The sequence below is a fragment of the Dipodomys spectabilis genome, unplaced genomic scaffold, assembly GCF_019054845.1.
Source record: "Dipodomys spectabilis isolate Male_0828 unplaced genomic scaffold, ASM1905484v1 ptg000018l, whole genome shotgun sequence".
Taxonomy (NCBI): Eukaryota; Metazoa; Chordata; class Mammalia; order Rodentia; family Heteromyidae; genus Dipodomys; species Dipodomys spectabilis.
In genome coordinates, this window is record NW_024870695.1 from 3902996 (window position 1) to 3928240 (window position 25245).

General features: G+C 47.2%; 1 protein-coding gene across 5 annotated transcripts in view; it reads right to left on the reverse strand.

The window, feature by feature from the left end:
- Epn2 (epsin 2) overlaps positions 1-25245 on the reverse strand; it is an 82861-nt gene that overhangs the window by 51900 nt on the left and 5716 nt on the right. The window contains exon 1 of one of the 5 annotated variants that reach the window (XM_042673576.1): positions 9637-9657. The exons of the other annotated variants lie outside the window; for them this stretch is intronic. The gene's annotated coding sequence lies outside the window, so the exon portion shown is untranslated. Of the gene's footprint in view, positions 1-9636; positions 9658-25245 lie in introns of those variants that run through there. 5 annotated transcript variants of the gene reach the window in all.

The following is a 25245-nucleotide window of genomic DNA, read 5'->3' on the forward strand; positions in this document are numbered from 1 at the left end:
TTACAGTCATTCTCCTGCCCCCCTCCTTGAGTCCATGCAACAAGTCTTCTTTTTGTCTCTGTGGATTTGCCTATTCTGGGCATTTCATATATACAAATGGAATTGGACAATATATGACCATTTACACTGGGCTTTTTTCACTTAGCATCATATTTTACAGAGTCATCTATGTTGCATTATGTATCATTATACCACTCCCTTTTATGGCTGAGTAATTTTCCATTGCATGGATATACTATATTTTGTTTCTCCATTTTTCAGTTGATGGGCATTTAGTTTGTTTCCAGTTTGGGGCTGTTGTGAACAATGCTGATATGAACATCTGTGTCCAAGTTTTCATATGGATATGGTCTTGGCTGTCCTGGAGTGCTGGAGCCTTCATTAACTATACGCTTAGCTATCTGAGGCACTGCCAAAGTACTACAGCAATTTGATGATAACCCAACTACTAAAACTAATATTTGAACTGCATACCAGAAGGCAAAGCTACTGGAGCTGGGTTGTTTTGTTTGGGAATAGGGAACTCATGTGGCCAGAACAGCATTCCTGAAATTGTCAACAACTGTAGTAGAGTGGGGTAGAAGGTTGATGAAGGCAAAACATTCAGACGCCATAACCTGGCCCCTGGAAGAAGAGCTTGGGGCCTGAATCCAGATGTGATAAGGGAATGGGAAAAGGCAGGAGATGGTCATAAACAGGGACCACATGTGAGAGAGGGAGGGTGGAAGGAGGAGCAGACAGGCTACAAGTGGCCTTAACAGAAAGTAAGGGTGGACAGGTTTCAAGGGAAGGGAAGAGGCAGAGCACATAGTTTTACTTTAGACAAGATGGTGCTGGCACTACAGGCATGGGCACACAGATAGCAAGTGGCAGCTGGTGCCTAGAACCAGGCAAGAGGAGCACCAGGCTCTATGTTCATCTGGGAAGAGGGAGGAATGAGTGAGGGAAAGCCAGACACCAGGGACAAGAATGCCACCAGTGGGAGGAGGCAAGTGGTCACAAAGCCTAAGGACAGGGCAGCAAGAGGTGGACAATGGGATCCATTCAGTGCCGGAGTGCAAAGGTGGCTCCATTTGTGCTTGTACACAGCAGTGCCGGCAGGGAGAATCATACCTTCTCCTGTACCTGCCCACAGGAAGGCTCAAAATATTTTGTCTACATCGTGCAACATGTTAGTCTCAAAACAAACCACCCACTGCCCCACTCCCCATCAGCACCCCCCACTCTCCACTCCTTCAGGGATTCTCTGCCCAGCTCTAACACCTGCTGCTGGGCCACATAAGACCAGCCAGAGGAGCCTCATGGAGCTTGCCTGGCTTCCGGCACTCCCTCCTTCCTCCCACAACCTCTAGACTACCATCTCTTGGGGGACAGAAGCTCCAACTGTCTCCTCACTGCTGCATACTGGGCCTGGCAGCGCGCCTGGCACACATCTGTTATAGGAATGAATGACTCCACAAGACACAGAGTCCAGCCCTCACCTGCTCCCACTCCCCTCCTCCCTCCTATCTCAGAGCTTCTGACCCTCTAAAGCAAGAGTCCTCATCTAATACCCACATTGAATATAAATTAGGTCTCCCCCATCTCTCTCGCCAGGTATACTAGTACATATCTATGATCCCAGCACTCAGAAGGATCAAGGCAAAAGACAAGGAATTTGAGGATGGTCTGGGCTACATAGTGAGATCCTGTCTCAAAAAATTAAACCTCTTTTTTTTGGTCAGTCGCAGGGCCTGAACTTTGGGCCTGGACACTGTTCCTCAGCCCTTCAGCCCAAGTCTAGAGCTCTGCCACTTGAGCCACAGCGCCACTTCCGGCTTTTTTTCTTTTTACTTATATGATGCTAAGGAATCGAACCCAGGGCCTCATCATGCGAGGCAAGCACTCTACCACTGAGCCACCGTCCCAGTCCCTGTCTCAAAAAATTAAATAAAGCCGAGGCGATGGTGGCTCATACCTGTAATCCTAGCTATTCAGGAGGCTGAGATCTGAGGATCTCAGTTCAAAGCCAGCCCAGGCAGGAAAGTCTTTGAGATTTGGGAAGGGGGCAGGGGAAGTCGTGAGTCTTGAACTCTGCCTGGGTGCTGTCCCTCAGCTCTTCAGCTCAAGGCTAGCGCTCTACCACTTGAGCCCAGCGCCACTTACAGTTTTCTTGTGATTTATTGGAGATTAGAGTCTCACGGACTTTCCTGCCCAGGCTGGCTTTGAACTGTGATCCTCAGGTCTCAGCCTCCTGAGTAGCTAGGATTAGTAGGCAAGAGCCACTGGCACTTGCTGTGTATGATATTCTTTTTTTTTTTTATGGGGGGGGAGGGAAGGGGTCTGGTCGTGGGGCCTTGAACTCTGGGCCTGGGCACTGTCCCTCAGCTCTTCAGCTTAAGGCTAGCGCTCTACCACTTGAGACACAGCGCCACTTCCAGCTTTTTTCTTTTTGCTTATGTGGTGCTGAGGAATCGAACCCAGGGCCTCAGGCGTGCAAGACAAGCACTCTATCACTGAGCCACCTTCCCTATGAGATTCTTATCTCCAACTAACCACCAGAAAACTAGAAGTAGTACTGTGGCTCAAAATGGTAGACAGCTAGCCTTGAGCAGAAGAGCTCAGGGATAGTGCCCAGGACCTGAGTTCAAGCCTCATGACCATAAATGAATACATACATACATACATACATTACAGCCTATGGATATTGTTATTGCATTAAAACAACTCAGTAAGTGAAAAGATCACTGCTGTATCCACTACTATCCAGTCACCCTAGCAAGAGCTCTACCTCAGCACTTGAGTACTTTTGATTGGCTTTTCCCACAGGCTGCTGGTCCATGACCACACCCCCGCCAGAAGAAAAGCAAAACAGCCAGCTGACATGGAACAGGAGGGGAATTTTTGAGTCTATTTCACACTAAATTTAACAAGCATAAACAAACAGAAGTTTGCATACCATATAATTTTTTTAATCCTTAAAAGATTAGAAGTATGCTGCCAAATGTCAAAACACACAAACCAAAAGGAAATGAAAGTTGTTATTTTCCTTTTGGTTTTATCTCCATTAACCAAATGTTTTCATTCAAACAGTGTTTACACTGCCATTGTCCTGCTCTGTTTGGAGAAGTAATAATCAAGGGGCGTGCTTCCAACACTGACAACTGAGTGTGTGATGCGGTTCTGCCCAGCTGCTTCTGTGCCCAGAAAAATGCTCCACTTTTGTGCTGAAAGGCCAACAAAAAACTCTTTGCTTGCCCTCAGAATATGTGCTGAGCACATCAGTACTACCAATCTCCCTTCCTGCTCTAGCCTTCCCCTCGTCCCTGGGCCAGAGCAGGGATAACAGGTCGAGAGGACCAGTTGTCCTGCAGCCCAATTATGCTGCACAAGGAAGGTGTAAACCCAAAGCCTCAGAAGTCCTCATCCAATCACACAGCAGCCCAACTGTTGCTGGCCAAAGGCACCAAGTAAGGGCAACAAGTCACTGAGTACCTGCTACATGCCCAGCACTGCCAGGTGCCCACAGCACCATCCTGCTGTAGTTCTACAAGGGAGGCATTTTACCAGTGAAGGGGCAGAGCCGCAGAGCAGAATGAAGCTCCCTGCTCTCCACCCAGGCCCATCACTTCCAGTGCAAATCCGTAAGGACTCACCCCTTAGCCTCAATCCCAAGCAGTATCACTTCTGTGTGACTATCCTTGCTCTGTTCCAGTGTCACCACACCTACTGAGGATGACCCTGGAAAATGGCAGGTCATGGGCCAGGCAACTTACAAAGTCAAGCCCTGGGCCCAAGAAGGTCCTCTCTCTTCTCCGCTCCTCTCCCCCCCTTCTCTTCTCTTGTATTAGCTCTACTGTACATTTCCCATCCCCTCTAAAGTCAGTCATGGCAATAGACAATAAAATCAGTCAGAAGGTGTATACTGCTTAAAAAACAAAATAAGGGGCTGGAAAGGTGGCTCAATGGTAAGAGTGTTTGCCTTGCATGCATGAGGCCTAGGTTCGATTCCTCAGCACCACATAAGCAGAAAAGGCCAAGTGGTGCAGTGGCTCAAGTGGTAGAGTGCTAGCCTTGAGCTGAGGAGCTGAGGGACAGCATCCAGGCCCAGAGTTCAAGCCCCAAGACAGACAAAAAGAATTAAAAATTAAAAAAATTAAATGATAGGAAAGTATAGGCTCTGTTGAGAAGGAGGGCTAAGATGAATATGGTATAAGTAGATTGTGTGAAAGCAGAACAACAAAACCTGTTGAGAATGTTTGGGAATAAGAGTGGGATTCGGGACAGTGATTGGGATATATTGTATGTACGTGTATTACAGCAGAACTCTCCTTGTACAACTAATGTATCCCAATGAAATTAAAAAAAAAAAAAAAAGTGTGCAGACCCTTCACATTCTCTTCCCACTATGGAGGTGACAGTGGCCACCTGTGCTTGCCCAGACAATGGAAGCCAGGTCCAAACAGACTCATATGTCAAGTGCAAGGCCACACTACTCATGATAGCCAAACAGTGGGCATAATTTTATCTGCTGGTCTAGTCACACAATGGACTATTACTCAACCCTGAAAAGGAATACAGTCCTGATACACACTGTCACGTTGGTGCTTTCGATTCCAATATGGATAAACCTTGAAAACATGATGCAGAGGAGAGAAGCAGAACCAAAAAGCTACATATCATATGATTCTACTTATATGGAATGTTCAGAACTGGCAAATCCATAGCAACACAAAGTAGTAGACTGATCGCTCCCAGGGGAAAGAGTGTAGAAGGGGAAATGATTGCCTAAGGATACAGTGTTTCTTTCTGGCATGATTAAATGCTCTACAATAAGATTGGGCTGATGATTATACAACTCTATACTAAAATCCACTGTTGTATTGTTTACACTACTAAAAGCCATTTGTAGACTTTAAGTGTGTGAACACTGTATGGTACTTATCAATAAAACTCATAAAAAAAGAGCCAGGCGCTGGTGGTTCATGCCTGTAATCCTAGCTACCCAGGAGGTTGAGATCTGAGGATCACGGTTCAAAGCCAGTCCGGGCAGGAAAGTCCCTGAGACTCTGGTCTCCAATAAACCACCAGAAAACTGAAAGTGGCGCTGTGGCTCAAGTGGTAGAACACTAACCTTGAGCTGAAGAGCTGAGGGACAATGCCCAAGCCCAGAGTTCAAGCCCCATGACCAATAAAAAAATAAAAAGAGACTAGTCCTTGTCACCCTGGGTTCCCAACACTCTTGGGTTTGTGCATGGCTGCAGTGAGCGAGTCCCCTAAGAACACACTAGAAATGCAGTTGGGGCAGGGGTGGGGTGGATCTTTGCTGTGCCAACCACTGAGACACAAGCGCTGGAGTTCTCACAGGGCATGGAACCCAACTGCATGCAACTCAAGCACACCTACACTGTCATATATTCCTGTTGAAAATGTGTCCGTGGCCAATTAACTCCAAATACTTGAAGGAAGCCATGGTTGTGACTCCCTTGCAACAGGAGCCTGAATCTTTAAAGCCCAAGAGGTAGAGCAGAATGGAGTTACTTCAAGAATCTAACTCTAGGGCTGGGAAGGTGGCTCAGTGGTAGAGTGCTTGCCTTGCATGCCTGAGGCCCTGGGTTCGATTCCTTAGTACCACATAAACAAAAAGAAAAAAGCCAGAAATGGCTCTGTGGCTCAAGTGGTAGAGAGCTAGACTTGAGCTGAAGAGCTGAGGGACAGCGCACAGGCCCAAAATTAAGGCCCCACGACCGGACCCAAAAAAAAAAAGAAAAAAAAAAAAAAGAATCTAACTCTATCAGGGTAATTCCCCGTCACAGGCACCAAGGTGACAGCTGTTCATTTACTGTTATGTGCCCAGCAGTGGCCCAGCATTGATCCTGCTGCTCTTCTGCAGGGGAGGCACTTTCTATGTGGAGAGAAGACACTGGATGGAGCCCATCTCCTCTGGGGAAAATCCAGAAGGGTCTAATCCTCAACCTCAGTTAAGTGTTTAAAAAAAAAAAAAAAAGTTTACAGGTTTTTGGGTTGTTTTTTTTTTTTTTTTTGGCTAGGCTTGGGGCTGCCTGGGCACTGTTCCTGAGCTTCTTTTGCTCAAGGTTAGCATTCTACCACTTAAGACACAGTGCCACTTCCAGCTTTTTCTGTGTATGTGGTACTGAGGAATCAAACTCAAAGCTTCATGCATACTAGGCAAGCACTCTACCATTAAGCCACATTCTCAGCTCCATTTACATCTATGTTTTTTTTTTTCTCTAGTCAGTCACGGGGCTTGAACTCAGGGCTGGGCTTTGAGCCTCTTTGTGCTCAAGGTTAGGGCTCTACCACCGGAGCCACAGCACCTGTTTACAATTCTTAACAAAACAAACCAACCTTCCAAAAACAGAGAAATGAGAAGTAAGCAGCCATACCCAAGAGAAAAATGGCAACAACTGTTTGGAGAAAAATATAAAATGGTCCTTAACTGTATAACAGCACTACCAGCTCAGTACTTCAGAAAAATGTATCTCAATACTATACTATTTACATCTGCCATGCTAGCAAGACTTGAACTATCTGACAACACCTGTGGTTGGCACGGCTTCCATGTAGATAGGACAATGAAGCATGCCCCCAGGTCAGAGGACCTGGGCATAATCTGTCAAGATGACAAATGTGTCTCTTTCTAACATCACAGTACAGGCATATTATGAGCAGCCAATATTAGGAAGGGCCCTGGTGTCTTTTTGGGAGGGGTGGGGGACACGACACTGGGGTTTGAACTCAGCCTCATGCTTGCTAGGTAGGTACCATGCCCTCAGTCCTTTTTGCATTAATTTTCAAGGTAGGGTCTCATTTTATGCCTGGGATAGCCTGAGCACTGATCCTCCTCCTTTTGTTCAGCCATTGATTAAGATGGGATCTCCCAAACTTCTTTTTTGCTTGTGCTGGCCTTGAACCACAATCCACTGATCTTAACCTCCCAAGGAGCTAAGCATTATTACAGGCTTGAGCCATTGTGCACTACTCCAATGCTTTTCTTTAGGGAAGGGGTGGGGAGTGTAGGACCCCTGAACCACAGGAGAGGAGAGGAGAGGAGGGGAGGGGAGGGGAGGAAGGAAGGAGACAGAGACGGTCAGAAACATCCAAGTCTTTGGTCAACAGGTCTCAGATGCCAGTCAGTGCCAGGCTGTCCAGGAGTGAGTGCCAGCCCAGGCCCAGCTGTTGCTACATCCTCCTGTGAGAGCTGGGCACCATCAGCTGTCAGCTAGAGAGCAAGGCCTTCTCCCTACACTGTCTTTTCTTTTCTGCAACTCCCCTCCAGGCCTTGCTGCTTCTCACCTCATTGGCTTTCCCTGTGTCCACTCCCCATCCACTCCTGACAGCTTTCCCTCTCCACAGACCACCATAGCATCATGTGCAAAACTGACCAGGGCAGCCCTGAGCAGGTCTGTGTCACATTAGAAGGTGATGCAGCAGGGCCAAGTCAAGCAGAACAGCTCTCCAGCACCTGTCCTACCAGGCCCTGGGCATGACCCTGGGGATGCAGACCCAACAGACACCAGGAGCTCAAGGGACACAGTGTGCAGGTGAACAGACAATAGCAAGGCCGCAGAACCGCAGCATGGGCTTTCAGAGCATAAGGAACTAAACACAGGGCAAGTACCAGGCAGAGCACATGCCAAGGCAAATTGGCAAAGACAGCTGGGTAGGAAAGGAAGGAAGAGAAAGTGAGGAGAGGTGAGGGAAAGGAAGATTGGGAAAGGAAAGAGGGAGGATTCAACTACAAGTCAAATCACACTCTAGGAGGCAGCGGAGGGCATTGCTATCACTAGGGCTATCTGTGAACACAACCCCATCCCTGGCTCCAGGTACCCTTGCTCCAGTGAGCTGGCCTTCATTAGAGCAGGTAACACAGAGTGCTATAGAAAAAAACTAGCCAGGCAGGCATTGGTGGCTCACACCTGTAATCCTACTTAGGAGTCTGAGATCTGAGTATCACAGTTCAAAGCTAGCACAGGCTGGAAAGTCCGTGAGACTTTTTTTTTGTGTGTGTGTTGGGGGCGGGGGGTCAGGTCCTGGGCTTGAACTCTGGGCCTGGGCACTGTCCCTCAGCTCTTCAGCTCAAGGCTAGCGCTCTACCACTTGAGCCACAGCGCCACTTCCGGCTTTTTTCTTTTTGCTTATGTGGTGCTGAGGAATTGAACCCAGAGCCTCATGCATGCAAGGCCAGCACTCTACCACTGAGCCACCTTCCCAGCCCGTCTGTAAGACTCTTAACTCCAATAAACCACCAGAAGACTGGAAGTAGCTCAAGTGGTAGAGTGCTAGCCTTGAGCGGAAGAGCTGAGGGACAGAGCCCAAGCCCAGAGTTCAAACCGGCAACCAACAAAGAAAGAGAGAGTGAGAGAGAGAGAGAGAGAAACTACAGCCAAGATAAAGATGAATGATTTTGGTCCTCAAAGAGATAAGCTTTCTTTCTGAAATGAGCCAAGGTTTAAAAGGTACCAATTCGGGGAGCAGCTACTACTCACACAACCAAGCAAACAGCAAGCAAAACCCTATCACCCACCAGGAAAACCTTTCAGCTAAGCAATCCCGAATTGTATTTCCATGGATCTTGAAAAACACTCAGATTTCCAAGTACTTGACTCAGCAGCTAGCATGCGACACAGACTGAGTTTTTCTGTTAAAGAAGCCATTTGTTTGCCCTTTCTAAGCTCTAAGCTTATTTCCTTTTCCTTCTAACTTACAAAAGAACAAAAAGGGTCTGGGAAGGTGGCTCAGTGGTAGAGCGCTTGCCTTGCATGCATGAGGCCCTGGGTTTGATTCCTCAGCACCACATAAGCAGGGGGGAAAAAATGCTGGAAGTGGCACTGTGGCTCAAGTGGTAGAGCACTAGCCTTGAGCTGAAGAGCTGAGGGCCCACGACCGGACCCCAAAAAAAAAAAAGAATAAAAAACAAAAAACAACCTCCATGGTACCCTTTACTTTCTATCACCAGACTCTTAAATATCCACCGATTAATGCAATGCAACACACAAATACACACACAGTGACTGCTGGCCAGTCTTGTGGGAAGATGGACACATGTGTACGGGAGCAGCTCTCTACTCAGCCAGCTGGGCCTGGGACCACTGAGCAGGGAAACAGGGACCTTTCTCTCCTGTAGAAGACCTGCTCTCAGAGACAAACAAGCTTTTTATTTATTTTTTTAGGTCCGTTGTAGGGCTTGCACTCAGGGCCTGGACAGTGTCCCTGAGCTTTTTTTCAAGGCTAGCACTCTACCACTTTGAGCCACAGCTCCACTTCCGTTTTTTAAGTGGTTAACTGGTGACTTTTTTGCCCAGGCTGGCTTCGAACCATGATCCTCACACCTCAGCCTCCTAGTAGTTAAGATTACTCACTACTAGGCATGAGCCAATGACACCTGGCTGCAAACAACTTTTGACAGCACCAATGCAAAGGGCCCCAGAAGAACATCAGAAGCCATGGGTCCATCACAGGTTCCCCCTGCAGAAAGCTAGTTGGTCTGGAGTGGGCTCCAGCTCTCTGGGTTATATCAGAGGTAGCTCCTGAGCCTCAGGCACTCACATTTCCTGATGAATTGGCTATTTTTTCTTCCTGACATCCCTGAAGAGAGACAGTAAACCATGGGAGGACAGACATGCTGACACTTACCCCTGCTCTGAGATCCACAAACCAAGTATGCTTCAGCTGACTAGGCTGGAGGTAGGAAGAGCTACCCTTTCACTTACACTATCCAAGGAGAAACCGAACATTCAATGACTATGCAAGAGCTGGCCTGCCCTATTCTAGTAAGCCGCTGAAGCATATGCAACACCAGCAATCCTAAATTCCAGCTTGACGCTCTTGCCCTGCAGCCCAGCCCTTCCTCTATACTCCTTCCTCACCACACCCTCTGGCTACCCACCAGAACCTTTCTCCCACAGGTAGTTAGTTCCCACAGGTCCCAGAAGCCTCCAGGGAGTTGCAGAGGTCCACCAACCGAAGCAGAAGGACAACAGCTTTCCAGGAAAAAAAAAAAACAAACAAGGCTTTCCTAGAAAGGCCTCTAGCCAGCACAGCCACTCAAGGCATAGGCTGAGCTACTGTCATGGTTAGGCCAACACCAGGGAGTAACAAATAAGACCCAAACTCAGATAAAATAAGCCAACTGATTAACAGTGATCAGTGACTAGAGTAAGGTCAAGTTCACATACACTTCCAGATTTTCTTTGATCAGATGACATTCAAAATCATGGCACTTTAGTAAGCTATGTACTTTATAAAATGAAAGACTGTGCAAGTGACCTTTTCCTGCCCTCCTGGCTATATCCCTCTCATCTTCCCCCAAAGCCAGCCATGGAAACAAGGATTTCTCCCCACAGGTCACAGAAGCCTTCTGAAGTCCTTCTTCCCAAAGTCAGGTATAAAAAAAAAAAAAAAAAAAGAGAATGGTCACTCTACCTCTCCAACTACCTACCATTCAGTCTGTCTAGAAGCTGGCCATAAAGAAATTCTCAGACCTTCCTTATTCAATAGTAGGTCCTACAAACCTTCAATCCAGAGGTTCCTCTCCCAATCCTGGGGTAAGGAATGTTCCAGAAGCTGAACAGTCTCCCCTCAGGATCACACCCTTTCGGTCACCCACAGTTCTATGCAGCATAGCTGTCTCTGCTTCACAGCCCTAAGTATAACAGACATTTCACTGTCATTCTGGAGGTGCCCATCACTAAAAATGACTAGTACAGAAACCGCTTATGCTGTTGTATTGCAAAGCTCTCTTCCGTCATGGGGGTGTCAGCTGTGAGTTCTATGAAGGGGAGGGAAGGGATCATATCTCTCCACCCCTACATCATTAAAACAGGTGTCAACAACAACCTCAGAGGACTCAGGGAAGAAAAGGAGATCTGCCTGCAAACACCACATTGTATAGTCTACTATAGCAGTGCTGACTTTAGCATGTTTTGGAAACTCCTGATTACCCATGGTGGGAAAGGAAAAGTTACTAAGATGTTTGTCCACAGGCAAAAGAACTAAAACAAGCTGGAATTTCTTTGCAAGGAAGGAATTTGGTTTAAAGAAACACTTATTTCCCCTGCTTCAAATGTTAGTATCTTACCCAGCACTTTGCAGTCAAGTTACACAGTAATTTCTTGTGCTTCTTTCCTTTCTCTTCTACTGATTAAAAAACATACATTCCTTTAAATCAACAGTGTGCTTTCTGTTATCATTTTTGTTTCTCTTAATTAAAGCAAACAGGGTGGTTTTTTATTCCTTTCTTAAAGCTTTGGGGGATCACATTAGTTGCAAAGACCATGTTTTAAGTGTTCTTTTTATAAACCAGGTCTTTTCTATAATTATAGTCTATAGTAAATAGTATTAAGCCTAAATTAGGCTCTAAGTATAGGATCTGGATCTGAGTGGCCAGAAGATCCTGTTACAGAGCTGTGCCACAGCTAGCTAGGCAGGCCCAAGAACTTCAGAGCTGAAGACCCGCTGTGGTCCAAGTTGAGTTTCCTGTGGTTTGGAGTAGAGTTATTCCACTGTGCCACAGACAGGAAACTGCTGGGAACTACATAATCCTCTTTACTCAGCCTCTCTCAGCTCAGACCGCTGTCCTTTGGTTTGGCTGTCCCCCAAGATTCCACCCCTTTCGTCTGTTTATCCCCACTTTGTTGCTAAAATGTGAAATGGCCTAAAGCAGCAGCTCACAACCTGGCCGCATGTGGGGCTCTTTGGGGAGCTCTGGAAAAATACTTATGCTTAGGCCCCATCCCAAAACCATTAAAAAACAAAAACAGAAAAACAGGAGGTGAGGACTGAGCATCAGCACTCTCCAGCTGAAGGTGATGAGGAACAGCCAAAGCTGACTAGCACCAGCTTAGAGAAATCCAGAGAAGGATGAGAGTGGTAAGTAAAAAACCAGGGACAGGGAAATGGGAGAAATGAGGGAAAAGACAAAAATCTGTGTACAAAGGCAAGGTTAGAACCCAGAGTGCAGGTCACACTCCAGCTAGAACAAATAACTGACTTTGGGTTGAGGTTGCTAGTGTCCAAAACAAAATGCATCATGCTCCCTACCAGAGAAAGGCATGTTTTCTTGTCCCGGGTCTTGAGATAAAGGCTCCTCCTTGCCCTCAAAGGGAACATACAGTACAATACAGGAGTGTGCCACTCAGACACACAGTGGGGATGTTACTATGCCTCCCAGAGCACATGGCTCTACAACAGCATCCCTGAGAAGGGTGCCCACCTAGCTACCCTCTATGGGCTCCACTAACTCTTCCATGTAAAACAGCCTACCAGGTCCCCTGGAGCCCAGACTGAGGCGAACACATGGAGCTAGCCCTTCTGGAGGGCAGTACACTGTCAGGACAATGCAAAGGAAAGGCCCAGGGTCTCTATATTACTGAGGTTGTACATATTGGCACTGACATGGTATCCAGCAAACCAAGCTCCTCTATAACCAGCTCTCATGGAAAACATTTATCTGTCTCCAAAACTCAGAAGTGGCAAAGTTCCAGAGACTGCCAAACCTGTCTGTCCTAAACCTGTCTGTCCTCCATACCAGTGCTCAGAAAGGCCACTGCTCACACTCATACTGACTGTAGTGGCATCTCAACAACAAAGAGCAATCACCAAAAACACCTAACACCGGAAGGCCTGAGTCCCTTACATACTGTGCTATTGATGCTGAGCATTCTTCTGTTATGTATACCACAGCTCCGAAGTTCTTTCAAAATGTGGTGGTTGAAATAAATTGAAAAAAGCACCCCCAGACTGGGAATGTGGCTTAGTGGTAGAGTGCTCGCCTAGCATGCATGAAGCCCTGGGTTCAATTCTTCAGTATCATATAAGCAGAAAAAGCTGTGGCTCAAGTGGTAGAGCACTAACCTTGAGCACAGAGAGGCTCAGGACCCAGGCACTGAGTTCAAGCCCTAGGACTGGCCAAAGTAAAAAGAAAGAAATCACTCCCCTGCTTTCTCATACACAGTATTTTCATTCTAGCCAGTGCATCATATCTATCACCACATTTTAAATTAAGAATATAGCCGGGCACCGGTGGCTCATGCCTGCAATCCTAGCTACTCAGGAGGCTGAGATCTGAGGATGGTGGTTCAAAGCCAGCCCAGGCAGGAAAAGTCCAAGAGACTCGTATGTCCAATTAATCACCAGAAAACTGTAAGTAGCACTGAGGATCAAGTGGTAGAACATTAGCCTTGAGCTGAAGAGCTGAGGGACAGTGCCCAAGCCCAGAGCTCAAGCCCCACAATCCACAAAAAGAAAGAAAGAAAGAAAACTTCTAAGCTGAGCACCGATGGCTTCATGCCTGTAATCCTATCTACTCAGGAGGCTGAGATCTAAGGATCATGGTTCAAAGCCATCCTGGGCAAGAAAGTCTGTGAGACACTTGTCTCTGATTAACCACCAAAAAAAAATGGAAGTAGATCAAGTGGTAGAGAGCTCAAGTGGTAGAGCACTAGCCTTAAGCATAAAAGCTCAGGGACAGCACCCAGGACTGACACACACACACACACTCAAGGGACAGCACCCAGGACACACACACACACACACACACACACACACGCGCGCACGCGCTCAAGGGCAAATGTTTCTGAGCCAGGTACCAGTGGCTTATGCCTGTAATCCTAACTACTCAAGAAGCTGAGATCTGAAGTGGCGCTGTGGCTCAAAGTAGCAGAGTGCTAGTCTTGAGTGGAAAGCCTTGAGTGAAAAGTGGACAGTGCCTAGGTCCTGAATTCAAGCTCCGTGAATGATGGGGGGGGGGGGGGGGGGGGGATAAAGGAGACAGATCTGAGGACTGAGGTTTGAAACCGGACCAGGCAGGGAATTCGTGAGGTTCCTATCTTCAATAAACTATAAAAAGCTGTAAGTGGAGCTGTGGTTCAGTGGTAGGGTGCTATCCTTGAACAAAAGAAGCTCAAAACAAGGCTGGGAGGTGGCTCAGTGGTAGAGAGCTTGCCTCACATGCATGAGGCCCTGGGTTCGATTCCTCAGCACCACATAAGCAGAAAAAGCCTACCACTGTGGCTCACAGTGGTAGGGCCTTGAGCTGAAGAGCTGAGGGACAGCACCCAGGCCCAGAGTTCAGGTCCCATGACCAACCAAAAAAAAAAGCAGCTCAGAACAGGAGTCAGTAGCTCGTGCCTATAATCCTAACTACTTGGGAGGCTGAGATCTGAGGATTGTGGTTCAAAAAACCAGCCTGGACAGGAAAGTCTGTGAGACTCTTCTCTCCAATTAATCACAGAACAAGCCAGAAGTGGCACTGTGGTTCAAGTGGTAGAGTGCTAACCTTGAGCAAAAGGAGCCCAGGGACAGTGCCCAGGCCCAGGCCAGGACTGGCCAAAAAAAAAAAAAAACACTCAAGGACAGAGAGAATGCTTCTGAATAAAGTTAAAACAGCAACTATGCCAGGAACCAATGACTCACACCTGTAAATCTTAGCTACTCAGGAAGCTAAGACCTGGAGGATCACACAAAGCCAGCCAAGGAAGGAAAGTCTTCAAGACTCCAACTCAAATAACTAGCAAAAAGTTGGGCTGGAGGTGTGGCTCAAGTGGCAGAATGCCAGCCATGAGCAAGAAAGCTAAGCAAGAATGCAAGACCCCATATCAGAAAAGAAAAAAAGCAAGCAACTGATCAGAACAGCCAACAGATAAAATATTATTCAACCATCAAATGGAATAAAGTGCAATTCATGGAGCAGCATAGACAAGTCTAGAAAGCATGCAAGGTGAAACAGGCCAATCAAAAAGCACATATGATCCCATTCACATGGAATGTCTAGGTAGACCTACAAAGATAAAAGCCGAGGCTGGTGAAAGGCAGGAATAAGGAATGATAACTAAAGTATGTTTCTTTCTAGAGAATTGAAAAGTTCTGGAATCAGGGTGACATTGTCCAAAAAAGAACTGTACTCATTCATTACCTAACTTATGGAATAGTAACCACTCTATACACATCTTTTTTTTTTCTTTTTTCTTTTGTCATGAGGCTTGAACTCTGGGCCTGCGCGCTGTCCTTTAGCTCTTCAGCTCAAGGCTACCATTCTACCACTTGAGCCAGAGCACCACTCCCCGTTTTCTGGTGGTTAATTGGAGATAAGAGTATCAAGGATGGGCTGGGAAGATGGCTCAGTGGTAGAGTGTTTGCCTCGCAAGCATGAGGCCCTGGGTTCGATTCCTCAGCACCACATAAACAGAAAAAGCCGGAAGTGGCACTGTGGCTCCAGTGGTAGAGCGCTAGCCTTGAGCTGAAGAGCTGAGGGATAGCGCCCAGACCCAGAGTTCAGGCCTCATGACTGGCAAAAAAAAAAAAAAGCTACAATGGTAAATTTTGTAAGATTTTACAAGTATTCAAATAATGAAACTCATGGCTGGGAAGGTGGCTCAGTGGTAAAGTGCTTGCCTTGCATGCATGAGGCCCTGGGTTCCATTCCTCAGACCCACATAAGCAGAAAAGGCCAGAAGTGGTGCTATGGCTCAAGTGATAGAGCACTAGCCTTTAGCTGAAGAGCTGAGGGACAGCGCCCAGACCCAGAGTTCAGGCCCCATGACCAACAAAAAAAAAATAATGAAACTCTCATTGTTTTGTCCTAAAAGAACTGCTATTTAAATTCAACCTAAAGCCTGGCACGGATGGCTCATGCCTGTAATCCTAGCTACTCAGGAGGCTGAGATCTGAGGATCGCAGTTCAAAGCCAGCCTGGGCAGGAAAGTCCGTGAGACTCTTATCTCCAATAAAAACCACTAGAAAACTGGAAATGGCGTGTGGCTCAAGTGGTAGAGTGCTCTCCTTGAGCTGAAGAGCACAGGAACAGCACCCAAGTCCAGAGTTCAAACCCCACGACCGACCAAAAAATAATAATAAATAAATTCAACCTAAATCAAAACTTGTGCAAAAAATTATTGTTACTCTATAACCAAAAACAAAAACAAAAAAAGCTTTCAGGCACCAGTGGCTCACACCTGTAATCCTAGCTACTCAGTAGGCTGAGATGTAAGGACCACAGTTTGAAGCCAGCCCAGGGAGGAGAGTCTATGAGACACTTATCTCCAATTAAACTCCAAAAATCCAGAAGTGGAGCTGTGGCTGCAGGGACAGAGCATTAGCCTTGAGAACAAAAGCTCAGGGACAACATACAGGGTCTGAGTTCAAGGACTAGCACACACACATGTATACACACACATACAAATAGCTTCCAAAAGAGCACATGTGGAGGTTCTCACCTAAAATAAATTCAGAGTCTATTTATCAATGAAGTCTGGGCTTCGTGTTAAAATAATCCAGGGAGGAGGGGGCCTAAATTGAAGCTGTTAAGCTGAGTAAGTCATTAAACTATCCTGTTTTTTTCTACATATGAAATCTTTATAATGAAGCATGTGTTTATAAACAAGTTTTTCCAAGATCTAACACCTTGGGTAGTATACTATTCAGATAAAAGAAGTAGCCTACCCTCCAGCTGTGAATCTCTGGGGGTTCAGTTCCTCAGAAAGCACCCAAAGCTCCATTTCAGTCCTCTAGGCAACAGTACAGGGGGTATTTGGCCTGAACATTTGCCATGAAACACGGTCCTGATCAAACTTCCTCTCAGCTGGCTCAGATAATGTCTGGACATAGGATCTCTCATCAAAATGCCTTTAACGTGAACCCCAGAAACAGCTCCCTGGAACACAATACAAATAGCTGGCCAGGTGTGGGGGCTGAAGGAAGCTGAACTCCAGATGCAGCAGGAGGCTGATATGACTATGCTTGTGCACTCACTGGTTCTCCCTTCCTCCCTCTTCTATGACCTGTCTTGAGGGGGAGTCACATTCCGTCTAGGAAAGTGCATGGCACAGAGGTGCTTGGCCACATGCTTGTGTCATCCTGACTTTTGATGGATATGGCTCTAAAGGTACATTATAAAGATTTGCTTTTTACAAACTCCAATGTGAAACATAAAACGGAAAGCATCAGAATGTACCAGACGTGGGTGCCAGAAAAGGAGGGGATGGGAGACAAGTAGTCATGGTGCAAACAATAGCACCTAAAATAGCATCAGAGATGCTATGGAGCACAGAGCCCTGGGTCAGGAGAGGAGGAGGGACAGTGTGTGCAGGCAGAGGCAGAAAATAATTCAAGACAAGAGTCAGGGGGCAGAAAGTAGGGGTGAAGTTCAGGGGGAGGGAGCATGACACAAAACACACAGATAGCAAGCCTGACCACCCTGAACTCAGGATGCTCCCATAGCTGGACTCTGGGTAAGCCCCTGCATCCCCTGAGTGAGAACCAGACAAAAGGAAATGAGTGGGCACTCTGAGGAAAGCTGGGCCCACAGGGAACTGGCACACACCAACCTCATCCAGAGATGGCGCCTACACTGGCTCTGACCCATTGTTGCCAGGCAACAGTGTCGCCCCAGCTGCCAAGTGTTCTGATTTGTCCATGTAGCTGCAAGCATGGATGGCTATATGCAGGATCTTCTGACTTTAATGCTGGCAACTATAATGGGCAAATAATGGCCTCCCAGAGATGACCACATTCAAATCTCAGAACCTATGAATAGGTAAGGTTATATGGCAAAGGGGAAGCTGATCAAATTCAAGTGTCTAAAATCAACTGACTTAAACAGGGAGATACACCAAATAAACCAATGAGTCCCACATACCCACAACCATTAAATGGAATGAAGTGCAAGTCCTTCGGACTGCAGTCAACATGAGAGCGATGCCGTGCTATAGGATAGGGACAGCTGGCTGTAAAGACCAAAGGGTCATCAGACAAGAAACGGGGCAGCTAAGAAGCTGCAAGAGGTGGGGAGGAGATGCCTCCAGAATCTCCACATGGACCCACTGTCATCTCAGCCCTGGAGGCCTACATTGGTCTTCCATCTACCCAGCTATGGCTGTGGTCATTTGTTCCAGCAGACACAGAAGCTGAGGCAGCACGCAGGGCTAACATTTCAAAGAGGCCCAGCACATTCAGCCAAACCAGATGCCTCTATGATCTTCCCCAGTCCCCAGACAAGCTTGTTTTAGTCTAAAGAAAGGAAAGTTTGAGAGCTGGGGCCATCTCCTCAGCACCCAACAGAGTCAGGAAAAGTATCAATCTGACTTGTGTCCCAAGCTAACCAGTACCTTATCTTTACCTGGAGGTCTCAAATTCTTCAGGGATTTGGGGGAAGCTAGAACTGTTGGACCGTGGGAGTTCTAGTCCCAAAGGATTAGGAACAGCACTGGCCTGGAGGACAGGGTGTGGCAGGAACTCCTTTCAACCCCACCCTTCTCCCTGCAGAAAGAAGCTCCAGGCCTCCTGCCCAGCCCCCACAGAGCACCGTGGGCATCCAGGCTTCCAGCACCTACAGCAGTGAAGCTTTTCACATGGCTGGTTTAAAACAGCACAGAAGCATTTTTCAAATGAGTACTGCCAGGGTCCCGGCTTTCATCAATGAAAAGATGCTCTGATTAGGGTGGGGTGAAGGACCCAGAGTCCAGACCACTTACTGCCAAAGGACTGTGTGAAAACCAAGTCCCCAGTCAAATCTTGACAGCATGCTCAACTCACAACTGCAATACTTTCAGTCTTTTCTCTTCCTCTCTCTGCCCAGCTGGAAACAAGTCTCTAGGCTTCTGTACCACACAGCACCATAGGCCTGGTTTCCTCTTAGCTCTGTTGCCTATATTATCTTTTTTTTTTTTTGAGGGGGGGGGTCCAGTCGTGGGGCCTGAACTCTGGGCCTGAGCGCTGTCCCTCAGCTCTTCAGCTCAAGGCTAGCATTCTAACCACTTGAGCCACAGCACCATTTTTGGCTTTTTTCTTTTTGCTTATGTGGTGCTGAGGAATTGAACCCAGGGCCTCATGCATGCAAGGCAAGCACTCTACCACTGAGCCACCTTCCCAGCCCCCTATATTACCTTTTTTTTTTTTTAACCAGGGTTTGAACTCAGAGCCTTGCACTTTTGCTCAGCTTGCTTGCTTGACTAGCATTCTACCCACTCCTAGAGTTGTGTCTCCAGCTCAGCTTTTGGCTGGTAATTTTGGAAATGTTATCTTGGGGACTTTGCTGCCAGAGACTTCAAACCACAATCCCCCTGATCTCAGCTTCCTAAGTAGCTTCCACTAGTGTTTGCTGTCCACTGTTCCTTTAACACTCCATTAGCTTCCAGATCATTTCCTCTGCAGCCTTCTCTGACTCCAGATTCAATCCTCAGCATCTGATATCACTTCTCAAACTTTACCAGCCTTCAGCCCATCAGGCTGCAGTTATGATACAGGTTAGTAGAAAAGCAGGCAGTTGGGGAATTATGCTCTATTCCACTTGCAGACAACAGGATAAGCTGATAAGCTGAAACAGCCCAACAATGAAAGGTGAGTACTGGGGGGAAGAAAAAGAAGGAGGAAGAGGAGGAGGAGGACCTGTGGCTCACGCCTATAATCCTAGCTACTCAGAAGGCTGAGATCTGAGGATCACGGTTCAAAGCCAGCCCAGGGCAGGAAAGTCCATGAGACTCTTATCTCCAATAAACCACAAGAAAAAACTGGAATTGGCGCTGTGGCTCAAGTGGTAGAATGGTAGTCTTGAGCTCAAGAGCTGAGGGACAGCACCCAGGCCGAGTTCAAGCCCCAACCCAACAAAAAAAGAAAGAAAGAAAGAAAGAGGAAGGAAGGAAGGAAGGAAGGAAGGAAGGAAGGAAGGAAGGAAGGAAGGAAGGAAGGAAGGAAGGAAGGAAGGAAGGAAGGAAGAGACTAAAGAATAGGGAAATAGCTGGGCGCCGGTGGCTCACACCTGTAATCCTAGCTACTTAGGAGGCTGAGATCTGAGGATCACGATTCAAAGCCAGCCTGGACCAGGAGAGGCCATGAGACTCTGATCTCTAATATTGCAATAAACCACTCAGAAAACCAGAAGTGGAGCTGTGGCAAGTGGTAGAGCACTAGCCTTGAGCTGAAGAGCTGAGGAAAAGCACCCAGGCCCAGAGTTCAAGCCCCACGACCAACAACAACAACAACAACAACAACAACAACAAAAGAACAGGGAAATAAAGACAAGGCACTAACTAAATCTTACTGGAAGCAAAAAGGCTCCACCCATCTTCAAGATTTTAATTCTTCCAATTAAACACATGGCCAAGCTCTGGAACTCCAAAGAGAGTACAACATGGCTGAGATAGGCTAAAGTCTTCCTGTGGCATATGCTCTCTTTTCCTGCCATATTTCTTTCCTAATAAACTGGGTCTTGCCTGAATTCTCTTGCCAGAGGCCCACTAAGGTCCACTTAGCTACCCTAAATCTGGTGTGTTGGCTAGGAACTTAGAGATGAAGAATATCTTTTTCTGATGTGGATTCACGAAGGCAACATTACCTCTCCCTACAGATGCCACACTCTGCAGACTCAATGCAACCTACATGTGGGAACTTACACTTGATCCACCCACATGTCCAGAGCCTGTAATACATGTGCTCAACGAGCATTAACTAGTGCATGAACTGGTCGAGAGCTAACTTTTTTGTCCAAAATAACATTAATGATAATGACAATAAAACAGCATTATATATTAATGCACTGGGTAAAACCTCTCTTCTGACTACCAAAATTAATCTATCTAATTAGGAACTCTACAATCCACCTACCTTTATTAAAATTACTCTAGAGCCGGGCGCTGGTGGCTCACGCCTGTAATCCTAGCTACTCAGGAGGCTGAGATCTGAGGATCGCGGTTCAAAGCCAGCCCGGGCAGGAGAGACCGTGAGACTCCTATCTCCAATAAACCACCAGAAAACCGGAAGTGGTGCTGTAGCTCAAGTGGTAGAGCGCTCGCCTTGAGCTGAAGAGCTGAGGGACAGCGCCCAGGCCCAGAGTTCAAGCCCCACGACCGACCAAAAAAAAAAAAAAAAAAAAATTACTCTAAAGAAATGTCACTTTGCCAGTTGTGGTAAGGCACTATAATTCTAGCACTCCATAGACTAAGGCAGGAAGATCACAAGTTTGAGGCCAACCTAGATTACACAGTAGGTTAGAGATCAGCCTGAATTACATAGAAAGCCCCTGTCTCTAAAAAGAGAAATGGAGAGGACAGAGGAATGGAGAGAGATGGGGGAGGGGAGGAAGAGAAGAAGAGTGGAAGGGAAAGAAACAAAGCAGTTCTAAATTCTACTCACACTGCCTGTTGTGGCCATTACAATTTGCAGTGTGGGAAGGAACAGATAAGAACCTGCTCTGCCTGCTCTGGCTCAGGTGGAAAGGAGGATTTCCAAACAGGTAGATACCAATCTCTCCTCCTGCCCTGGCTCTCCTTCACTCTGCCAAACTACCCCCCCCTCGCCAACGTGGCTAAGACTCCAATCTCTCTCTAGCCCTCCCTCTTTTCTCCAGCCACGGGAACTACATAAGAGAACTGACACCAGCACCCTCACCTTCTCCTCCCAAAGGCTTCCTCCTCTCTCTGGCTCCAATCCTCCCACTTTCCAGTTCCTGACACCCTCAGCAGCTCCCCCGAACACACACAGCTCAGCTTCTCAACCCACACACACCATTAGAATTGTCTGGGGGTACTTCTATAAATTTCTAGCTCCTGCTTGGTCTGAGGTGGGGGCTCCATCAGAGGCATGTTTGACAAGCTTTTCAGGCCGCGTGCTTGCAGGCATACCTACGCTGTCAAACTTCCCAGCCACTAGAGGTCCTGACACTCCCCCCAAACAGTGGGTTCTGGCCTCCCTTCACAGAACCTCATTGTTGCCAGTCTCAGGCAGCCAGACTGGAGCCAGACCCTCACCCATAGGAATTCCTCCACTCTGCAGGGCACTACCAAAGGGCTCCTTCCCAAACAAAACTGAATCCCCAGGCTCCTTGCCTGTTCAGAGCCCACATCCACTCAGGTTCCCATTGTGCCCCATAGGCATCTTGCCACGCAGGCAGCAAGGCCTCAGGAGCCCAGGGTGCACACACCAGTTGGGTGAGCACAGACTGCCTTTGCACCCACCTCAAGTTCCACCACCTGCTGTTCCCTCTACCTGAAGTACCTACCCTCCCCACTCACGGACAATGTCTCTAGCCCTTCAAGACCCAGCTCCAGTCCTACCTTCTCCCTGAGGCTTTTTCCAAGTCTTCTAGAATTTCTTCTCCATTCTTGACCTCCTGACAAAGAATCAAAATCACAGCTCAACACAGTGCTAGTTTCCAACTGTCTCCCAAATGTTGACCATGTCTTCTCAATTACAATAAGTTCCTGATGGTAAGAAACATGGCATTGATTTACACCCATCAATTTAGCTCCAGAGACATTTTCCATGTCTGACCTCAATATCCTGACCTGTTGTCACCATGTTTTTTCAAAGTATCAATTAGTTGTACAATATGTCCGTTTTTTGCATACCTCTTAATCAAGGTCACTCCATCCTTCCTCCTACAAAACTGTTCTGGAAATAATACCTTTACATCTCTGAGTTGCCTCAGGGTGGCATGATTTTTTTTTTTCTCTGATTATATATTTCCCCATTTTATTAGGGGAACTATATTGGGGCTTGAACTCAGGGCCTTGCTGCTTGCTAAGCTGGCACTCTACCACTTAAGCCAACGCTCTAGTCTTTGCCCAAATTTTTTTTATCAGAAGTCATTATATCCCACAATAGCTCTAGGTATCAAACAGATACTCAATAATAAATGGCCTGCTTTCAAGAAAAAATTGTGACTCTCCTTTAGCCTATCGGCATTCCCTCACTACTACTGACTTTTTGAGTGTGTGCCGGCACTAGGGCTTAAACTCAGCTTATGCTCTCACTTGGCTTTTTCACTCAAGGCTGGCACTATACCACTTGTACTACACCTCTACTTCTGGCTTTTTGCTGATTAACTCGAAATAAGAGTCTCTCCTTTAAGAATCTCTCAAGGTCTGGGAATGTGGCTTAGCAGCAGAGTACTTACCCAGCATGCATGAAGCCCTGGGTTTAATTCCTCAGTATCACATAAACAGAAAAAGCTAGAAGTGGCTCTGTGGCTCAATTGGTAGAGTGCTAGTCTTGAACAAAAGAAGCTCAGAGACAGTGCCCAAGCCCTGAGTCCAAGCCCCAGGACTGGCAAAAAAGAAAAGAAAGAATCTCTTAACTAGCCTTCAGCTTCAGATCTCAGCCTTCTGAGTTGCTAGGATTATGGATATGAGCCATCAGTGCCTGGCTTGAGATGGATCTTTTAATAGCAACTTTTTGCTTGTACTCATCTATTAACATTAAGAGTCTTAAAAGAGGGGCTGGGAAGTTGGCTCAGTGGTAGAGTGTTTGCCTCACATGCATGAGGCCCTGGGTTCGATTCCTCAGCACCACATAAGCAGAAAAGGCCAGAAGTGGCGCTGTGGCTCAAGTGGTAGAGTGCTAGCCTTGAGCTGAAGAGCTCAGGGACAGTGCCCAGGCCCAGAGCTCAGGCCCCACAACCAACACCCCCCGCCCCCCCCACCCTCGGCAAAAAAAAAGTATCTTGAACAACACTCTAGTCCAAACCTCCCCAGCCTCCCACAAGCAGGGCAGGCACCAATGCAGAGCAGCTTACCACCCTTGAATCAGGAGCTACAGGGGTTACCACCTCTGAGAAAGCCCACACCCTGCCTCCTCCAGACACAGCAAGACAGGAATAAACCACCTACTGACTGGAAAACATGTGTTAACTGCCTACAGAGCAAGAATTACTTTATATTTCTACTTACATGTCACTTTTTAAGAATACCAAGTTCTGCCTGTGGACCTGTTTTAAGCACGCATCACTAGAGCATTCTTTCAGTCCCTAGTAGCCCTGCGCAACATTTACAGCCCCAGCATGCCTCAGGATTACAAAATAAAGCCAAATAGTCCCCTTCCCACAAAGAGCAATTTAGACAGTGATATGGGGGGGGGGGGGCGGGGGGGGGGAGTGGAGGAGGGAGAAGGGGAAGGGAAGGAAGATGCCCAACATAGGGCTTGGACTCAGGGCCTAAACGCTGTTCTTGAGCTTTTTGCTCCGAGCTAGTGCTCCACCACTTGAGCCACAGCTCTATTTCCAGCTTTTTGTAATTAATTGGAGATAAGAGTCTTGTAGACTTTCCTGCCAAGGCTGGCTTCAAACCACGATCCTCAGCTCTCAGCCTCCTGAGCAGCTAGGATTACGGACATAAGCCCACTGGCACACAGCTAGCCAGTGATTTTTACACAGCTTTGCAAACACAAAAACCCTTACCAGCCCCCACAATGACTTCTTCCCAGAAACCCACCTGGAGGACCTCCAGGTCCCTGTTGTCTACACCCAGGCTTCTTAGACTTGGTGCTACACAGGGAGGTGAGGTGTTGTCACTGAAATGACTTCATAAAGCTCCTGACTGAATTCAGGTCCTATGAGCCAGATCCACTGGTGGATGGCACAGGGCCCAGTTTGCCCCCTCAAGTCTGTATTCACTTGTGAAGTGCCTACTTCTCAGGGATGTTGGGGTACAGTGAGGTAATGAGAGCACTCAGCACTGCAGGGGAGGTGCGGGTTATGAGTGTGACACAAAGGACATCACTAGTGGGGTGGCCAGGGGCAGGTGACCCTATGAGTCTTAAGTTTTTTCAAATGTAAAAGAGAAATGGTTGGCATGAAAAATCAAATACTGTACATAAAATAGCTAGGACCTGGCACACAGGAGATATTAACAAAAACGACAGAGCTCTGCTTTTAATGGACAAGCTGCTAATTACTACTGCAGGGGGGGAAAAAGTCATCCAAACACTAACCATCAAAGAATAGTAAATCAATCAGAACTGTTAGAGGGAGGAGTGACTTCCATGAACACCAAAGGTCTATCCCTAATGGCCCCAGGGGATTCTGCTCAGAGCCACCACCACTCCAAAACCTTTCCAAGTAGTGTGTCTAAGAAGCCTTCACAGCACACATCTTCCCAGATGTGTAGGAAGTGAGGAAGATGATCTGGAAGATGATCTTACTTCACCTTACTTCTCAAGCCCTTCCCCTGCCCCTCAGCCCCTCCCCACTACCGCCCTCCTGATTTTTTTTTTTTGATTTTTTTTTTTTGACTGTAGCCTGAACTCTGGGCCTGGGCGCTGTCCCTCAGCTCTTCAGATCAAGGTTAGCACCCTACCACTTGAGCCACAGCACCACTTCTGGCTTTTTCTGCTTATGTGGTGCCAGTGCCTCATGCATGTGAGACAAGCACTCTACCACTGAGCCAACTTCCCAGCCCCCCTTTTTTAATGCCAGTCTTGGGGCTCAAACTCAGGGCCAAGGTGTTGTCCCTGACCTCTTTTAGTCAAAGCTTGTAC